Source organism: Curcuma longa, chromosome 5, assembly GCF_044706935.1.
Source record: "Curcuma longa cultivar G26 ecotype Majalengka, Jawa Barat chromosome 5, ITB_CL_G26_1.1, whole genome shotgun sequence".
NCBI lineage: Eukaryota > Viridiplantae > Streptophyta > Magnoliopsida > Zingiberales > Zingiberaceae > Curcuma > Curcuma longa.
The window spans coordinates 11362752-11370554 of NC_133865.1; the positions used below are offsets into that span (position 1 = coordinate 11362752).

Genomic DNA, 7803 nt, shown 5'->3' on the forward strand with positions numbered 1-7803 from the left:
TATGTGCCTTGTTGTGAGCGTAGCGTCCGTGACTATGTGTGTGTCGGAGTAAATCGGGACATCCAGAACTGATTCGAGCACCCCACTAACTCAATCACAGACGGATATCATACACGGAAAGTAAATCTCATATATATATATATATATGAAAAGGCATTTTATTTTTTAAAATATCTCTATTCTAATATTATCTTTAAATATATGTTTAAAATTGTAAAAAATATTTTAACATTCATCAAATTTACTTCATTTTTTAATCAAAATGATTAATTTAATAAAATATTATTAGAATCATTTTACTTAAAACAGCTACAATTAGAATAATTTTAATCAAAATTATTGTAATATACAATTTATAATTTTTTTTACTAAAGTTACTCTAATTATTCTATGTTAGAATAATTTTGATCAAATATCTTAATTAAAATAATTTTAACTAAAGTTGATACAATAAATGATAAAATTATTTTTAAATATGAGGTACTCGATTTTAGTTGTTAACTAAATTATTAAAAATAATAAACTAAATCATTGGCAAAAAGAATTTGAAATATGAACCAAATGAAAAGGAAATCTTACAATTTGTTTTCTACTGTAAAAAAAAGAAAAGAAAAGAAAAACACACACACACAAGTAAAATAGTAAGTATATACTTTCTCATATAGAATCAATACTTAATTCTTTGATTAGCAATTATATATACTAGTGTTTATTTGCTTATTTGAAAGCAATGATCAATTAAATCTTAAGTTTTATCCTAAGAAGAAGAGTTTAGCTAGTCATATTATTATTACTTGTGTTAAATGGATTTGTAATATAATGGTGTCAAATGGGTCATGTCGTTCAGGACATTTTAACAAAAAATGAAATTCGTCACTCCAACAGCTCTACATGGTCGACTCCATGATCATTTGTAAGGAGGTAAATCGAGAAGCTACAGTTGGCTACGACGGAGGAGGACATTGCCTTGACTTCGTCAACAATGGTAGAGCCAGCCCGGGTGATTTACCTGGGCTGATCTCCGATTGTGGCTTGTTCTGACGAGACAACCCGGGCTGATCTCCTTCGTTTTCTAAAAAAAAAATTTCCTCCCATAAATTTAAAGCTTTTCACGTCGAGCTACCCGAGCTATAGCCCGGGTAGCATACAACGTGGCTCCGCCCGTGTTCGTCAAGATTTGACTCTTACCTACTTCAGCAAGTCTGCTCCATCGTAACCAACTCAACTATGCTCTAGAGGTGTATCGTTTAGGACACAACATGACTTGACATGATTTGAATCATGCTCGATATAGTTCATCAAAAAAATTAAATGAGTTATGTTGTTAGTCTAGACCTTGTGTCAAGTTGAATGGTAATGGCAAGGCTTACATGTTGGACTAAGCTATTGATAGAATAACATTCAAAAATTTTGAAAAGATCAAAATGTCTATAAAATTATCAAATTAACCTTAAAAAAATATTTACAAAATTCAAAATTTTCTTATAAATATCTTTTGATCCTACACGTAGTCTATTATCCAAATAAATTATATTTTCTCGTTCTCATTCTCTAAACCTCATTCGTCCTCTCTCATTCTCATTTTTAATTTTAGAGATGGAATCAGGCAGGGACGGATCTAGAAATTAGAGTTAGGGGGGGGCTTGACTTAATATAATGAAAAGTCATTTATATTATACAATTCAATAAAGTTGTGCCCTACGAGATTTTGAAACATAAAATTCATCTATAATAGAATCTACATCTATATCCTTAGTTAAATCTCGTTCAATATAAAGAATCAAGCAATCTTCAAGAAAATCATTTTCCATTTTATTGCGAAGTGACGTCTTGTAACGACCCGACCTCTCATGCTTACTTGCAAGGCCGGATTCGTTACTTATATACATACATAAACTACAGCGGAAGGCTTACTAAGGTGACAAGAAAGTGTCTAACATAAAATTTCCTTTGAACCCTAACTCAATCCGTATTTAGGGGTTTGAAGTGACACGGCCGTGCTGCTTAGCACGGCCTGCCCGTGTCGGGTTCTGGACGCACGGCACTCCCACGCCAAGAGGCTACTTGGCACGGCCGTGCTGTTCAGCACGGCCTGGCCGTGTCCGTCTCTGGACGCCGAAGGGCTGGCTGGCACGGCCGTGCTGTTTAGCACGGGCTGGCCGTGTCGCCCTCTGGAAGTCGACGGTGTCCAACCAATTCACAGTAATATATGTCACCCTGACACTACTAGAAAAATGTTAATAGACAACGCGAAAAACGCGTTGTCTTTGTGGGGTAAAAAGCGTTGTAAGAGGCCCTGTTGTAAAAGGGGTCCCTCAACGACAACGCTTTTTAAGCGTTGTCTTTGTTAACATCGACAACACCTTCGCAACGCAGAAAAAGCGTTGTAAATATTACAACGTTTTTTGCGACGCTTTAAAAACGTTATGTTTAATAGGTATGACAACACATTTTGCAACGGTTAAAAAGCGTTGTAATTGTTTTACAAATTGCTTGGGTTTTTGCAACGTTTTTAAAAGCGTTGTCTTTTGATTTTTTTAGCAGTAAATAAGAATTAATATATTTTGTAAATACAAAACTATTGGCTACAAAATTTACTCAATCAGAGGTACAAAACATACAACTTATATTCACACAAAAACCATTCTTACAGCAGGTTCATAACATACAGCAGGTCGATAACATACAACTTATACAAGTTCATAACACAAATTCAATTTACAACTTCCAACATATAAGCTCCATAACAGGAGCAGGTCCATAACAAAGGTTTCAAGGCAACAGCAGCAGAAATATCATCACAACAGCAGTAGAAATATCATCACAACAGAATATCCTCCAACAGCAACAGAATATCATCACAACATTAGCAGCACCATGTATCAGCAGCAGAAATATGGGCACAACAGCAGCAGATTTAGCAGCAAGTGCATCACCAAGTATGGACACAACATTAGCATCACCAAGTATCAGCAGCAGAAATATGCCACAAAGCACACTTAGGCACTATATATGTTTCTATAAGTGATGGAAGATGATTTGCAGATAAGTATGAGGCAAAAGAACTCTTAAAACAATGCCAATTGTCAGCATCCATAGTCTTTTATTCAAAACATGAGCAAATGAAACATTAGGCTTAATTTTCGCTCTTAAATTCAAACATATAAATTAATAATTGAGTCACCTAGGTGTTTTAAATTAATAAATTCAAACACATAAGCAGCATTGTGCTCGTCTATTGTAAGAAGAAAAAGTTCCCTTCCTTGAGTGAGCTTCATCCACAAAAGCTCACTGCAAATGATGAAACATAGATCCAGCCAAGGTTCCATGAGGGGGAACCATAGCAATACAGGAAGAAGACAAGAAAGTATCACACAAAAATAGGAAAGTGAAGAAAAGAACAAGAGGATCAAGGAAATTCTATATAAAGGATGCACTTGATTTGCACCAACTCAACATTGGTCAAACTGCCAGTATCATGTTAAACTCATATGCAATCCATATTTTACCATATATTTGATTAATTCCCATAAGGGCAACAAGATCAACAATAAATTGCACAAATTGCAAGCCTGTTGGAGTTATAAATTCATAACGCAGTTGACTTTTTAAAGAAAAAAACAAAGATAGCATGTGTCAAAAAGTATAACATCCATGTTAAGAAACATGGCAATCAAATTCATAATGCATAGCGTATGATATCAACATCATCAAACTTATCATCAAAAAGAAGATGCACGATTCTCCTTATAAACTAACACATACCTGGGTATGCTAAAAATTGACAATAAAAGGCTGAACAACTTAAATCTAAAAACATATTGTTTCTGATAAAGAAAAAACATACTCTTTCAAAACTGCTTGTATGTTGTCTCGTGTCTAGCAAAACAGGTTTATGTTGTCCTGTATCTGCAATAGGGAACAAACACTTGGTTATGCTTGGATTCATTATACCCAAATCTGGAATCTGTAATCTGTAATCATGTCTATAGATAGAAGTTGAGGCTAGACAATTTTGCAGAAAATTAATAATCCAATACAACAAAGGCAATGTTCACCAAAGCATTAATAAGTCCACTTTGCTATAAGTTGGAAAATAATTATACAAAAGTGAAACATAGATTATAAACATACCTTTAAGTTAGTAAAGTTTGCTGATATTTTAGTGAAGGCCTCTGTGTTACTTTCAAGAAGCTCTCCTGTTCGACCACCAATATCTGTGCGAGAAAAAAAAGTTTTACAAGTAAAATCAATAGAAAGATCACATTCCTCGTGAAGCTACATTGCTTGAAGTTAATATATTAGTCCAAATAATGGCAATCACCTATTCTACTAAATTTAATGTCCAAAATTAGATAATTATCATCATCTTCAAAGCATGTTTGTCCAAACTAGCTTAGATACATCGATGTTGTCTCTCCATTGACGTCTACTAATATTAAATCAAGTAAATCACAATGTATTTTCCACCTAATCAAAATATGGTTTCCAATGGAAATTAATCCATAAAACCTATTTACCACAATAAATTTAAAAATGGAAAAAGGAAGATATCAAAACCTTTATATGAAATATCATCATCATCAACTGGGAGCATTGGTGGTGCATATGGAGGAACATTAGGACGTGTTCCAAGGTGGCCTGTCGCTTTTGCAGGAGTATCTGAAACCCTTTCTTGTGAAAATGACAAGTTGACATCAGAGATTCAGCTTCTAAATAATAGTCAGAAGGTCAATTTAGTAGTAGTAGACATAGAAATCCAAATTCTCCCTAAAGATGAGAGCCGATTACAAACCTACAATTCTTTAAACAAGTTTCATCAAAAATAGGGGAAAAAAGGGGAAAAAAAGGCTCAGATAAACCAGAGTAAGAGAAGGTTTCGGGTGTAAATAACAAGACATTCTCAAGAATAACGAATCAGCAAATTCTGATTTTTGAAGGTTTCAAGTTTCATCAATGCTGGTTCTCAAAGATGTTCAAGACAAAGCAAATTCAGTTTACATAACAGTTATAGTTATTAAAAGATACAAAATAATGACTGGCATGAGACAAAATATGTGATAAAAAAAATTACCACAATGCAGCTTATGCATTGCAAGAGAGATCAAACATATACACTTGATGAACAACATCTAAATATAACTAAACCAGAACGAAATGTGAAAATAATTAATCAGCACTCACCTCTAACTAAAATAACCAGCTATGCAAAGTAAAATAGAAAATATGCCTAATTAGGAGGTCCTGGAAAGATATCTACATGTTAATCTTTCAAGTTGAAGAGTGGGGTGCTGAATTTCTTGGACATCAATGCATACTAGTTAAGAATTAAGATCGCAATCTCCAACATTCAAAGTGCACTTATCATATCCATGTTAGTACCTAAAATTTAATTTGGTTTGATTCACCTGAATTAACTTAAATTCAATTATGAATGAATCTTACCTTAGAATCGTGCCCTAGCTCACCCTTTCTTCCTCCTTCTCACTTTGCTGCTGGACCTCCCTCAAGTTCCAATCGGACAACAACCGAAATCTGTGAGGGCAAACACCGATCCACAAATCAAGCTCGAAAACCCAATTAAACGTATATCTACGCTCAAAAACTGATCACAACTCAAAAGGTAACTCAAACTAGACTTACCTTCTTCTCCTTGAAGCTGCCGGTTCCAAACAGAATCCCACAGCCGACCAACTCTAATCAACTCTCTGAAAGCCAACCAAAAACTGAGATCCAAGCTCTGCAAATCCGGCAACACTAGATCTAGGCTCAAGAAACCCTAAAACAAGAGATTTCCACTTACTTTCCCCTTACCGGTCAGTTTCCTCTTCCGATTTGCAGCCGCCGCCGCTGATCCACCTCCACTCACGAACCACACCTTTTCCGGCGAGATCCAACCCCGGTCGCCGGCCCTTCTCCTCCTGCGTAGGGCACCAGCAGTGGAGCTCGCTCAGCTGGCGTCCCGTCTCCGTGTGCGGCGTCGACGGCGAGAAGCAGAGAAGAAAGGGGCTGCGGCGCGACGAAGAAAAAAAACCAAAACTCACGATTGGGAAACCAGCAGGGAAATCGCGAACATAGGTTAGTGTAGCCTTCTATTATTCTTAACGGGTTGATTCCAAGATCCAATAACCAATTAATACTATTAACCCTTTAACCAGTTAAATGACTTAGGTTTAAATTAATCAAACCCAAATAAATCTTAAGTTTAATTCTAATTAAATTTCCTCACATAATGGTTAATTTACATTATTTTTTAAAAAATTAAATTAAATTAATTTTAACGGCGTACAATATGCGCTGTCAAAAATAATTTTAACGGCGCACAATGTGTATTTTTAACAGCGTAAAATATTTGAAATCATACTGTAATGGTGTAAAAACTATGTAATGGTGTAACCCTAATCATTTAGGTGGTAGATAAAACTTAAGGAATCAATGCTTATTCTAACCCTAATCGAAGAAAAAATATGTAATGGTGTAACCTGACAAGAAATTTAAAATGCTTATTCTAACCCTAATCGAAGAAAACAGATTGAAGCCGTACTTGGAACTTGGAGAACTGGAGGAGCACGGGCCTGGAGGAGCACGGGAGGAGCACGAGGAGGTCACCGTACGCACTGGAGGAGCACGGGCCTGGAGGAGCACGGGAGCAGCACGAGGAGGTCACCGTACGCACTGGAGGAGCACGGGCCTGGAGGAGCACCGCCCTAGAGGGGAGCACGGGCCTGGAGGAGCACCGGATGCGGCTTCCGTTCTATCTTCGTCTTCGCCTCTTCACAGCGGCGCGAAGAGGAGCTAGAGGTGCGAAAGGGGCGGGAGAAGCGGAGAGGCACGAAAGGGGGGGGGGCGGGAGAAGAGTAGCTACTAGCTAGAGGTGCGAGAGGGGGCGGGAGAGGCACGAAAATGCGGCGCGGGGGAGAAGACGAGCTAGAGGTGCGAGAGCGGGAGAGGGACGAAAATGGTGCGGGAGAGAAGAGGGAGGCGTACGAAGGAAATCGCGGACTCGCCCGCTAAAAAACCCTGGATATAAACCATCAACGACAACACTAAACGACAATACTTTTAAAAGCGTTGTCTTTGGCACCTCTAGCTCGTCTTTGACACTAAACGACACTAAAAGACAACGTTTTCGACAACGCTTTTGTAAAGTGTTGTGGTTGACCCCTAATAGACAACGCTTTCTGTACAAACGTTGTCTTTTGATTTCAAAAGACAACGCTTTTGACAAAAAACGTTGTAAATTGAAATACCACAACGCTTTTGCTAAAAAACGTTGTCTTTGGGGCGTTGTCTATTAACATTTTTCTAGTAGTGATTGGGCATTTTTTGGAGCATTCTCAAGTACAACTTCATCAATTTTTGTATTCATTTTTGCAAAAGCCTTTATCAATTCAAGAAAATTTCCACGATTAGATGAAGATAGAGACTCATCGTTACCTCTAAAGGCACAAGCTTGAAGTGCTAACTAGCGAACAGTTACAATTGAGGTCCTCAAACGCAAACGATTTTTCTCCTTTTCCTCTTGAGATTGAGCATGCATCACATTATCAATATGTTGTGAGGGCTTCATCAAATTTTCAGCCCTTCTCTCGCACATAGTATGAGGGGAAGAGGCTACATAACCAATATGTGCAAGAAATGCACATGTTTTTCCTTGATTTACCCTTTTCCAATTGTCAAATCCTTTATTGACCAATGCCGAAATATTAGACGAATTAACTTCATTCAAGAAAAGAAAACAGTAAAAGCAATATGCCTTATTCACTGAAGGTGAATACTCCAACCAATGAAATTTCTGGAATC

General features: G+C 37.0%; 1 long non-coding RNA gene across 1 annotated transcript; it reads right to left on the reverse strand.

The window, feature by feature from the left end:
• Window positions 1-3576: 3576 nt before the first annotated feature.
• Window positions 3577-4675, reverse strand: LOC141828908 (uncharacterized). Its single transcript, XR_012601856.1, has 3 exons — window positions 4561-4675; window positions 4135-4217; window positions 3577-3909 (listed from the first exon to the last, which is right to left on the reverse strand). It is a non-coding gene; the product is annotated as an uncharacterized LOC141828908 (long non-coding RNA).
• Between the last annotated feature and the right edge of the window lie 3128 nt (window positions 4676-7803).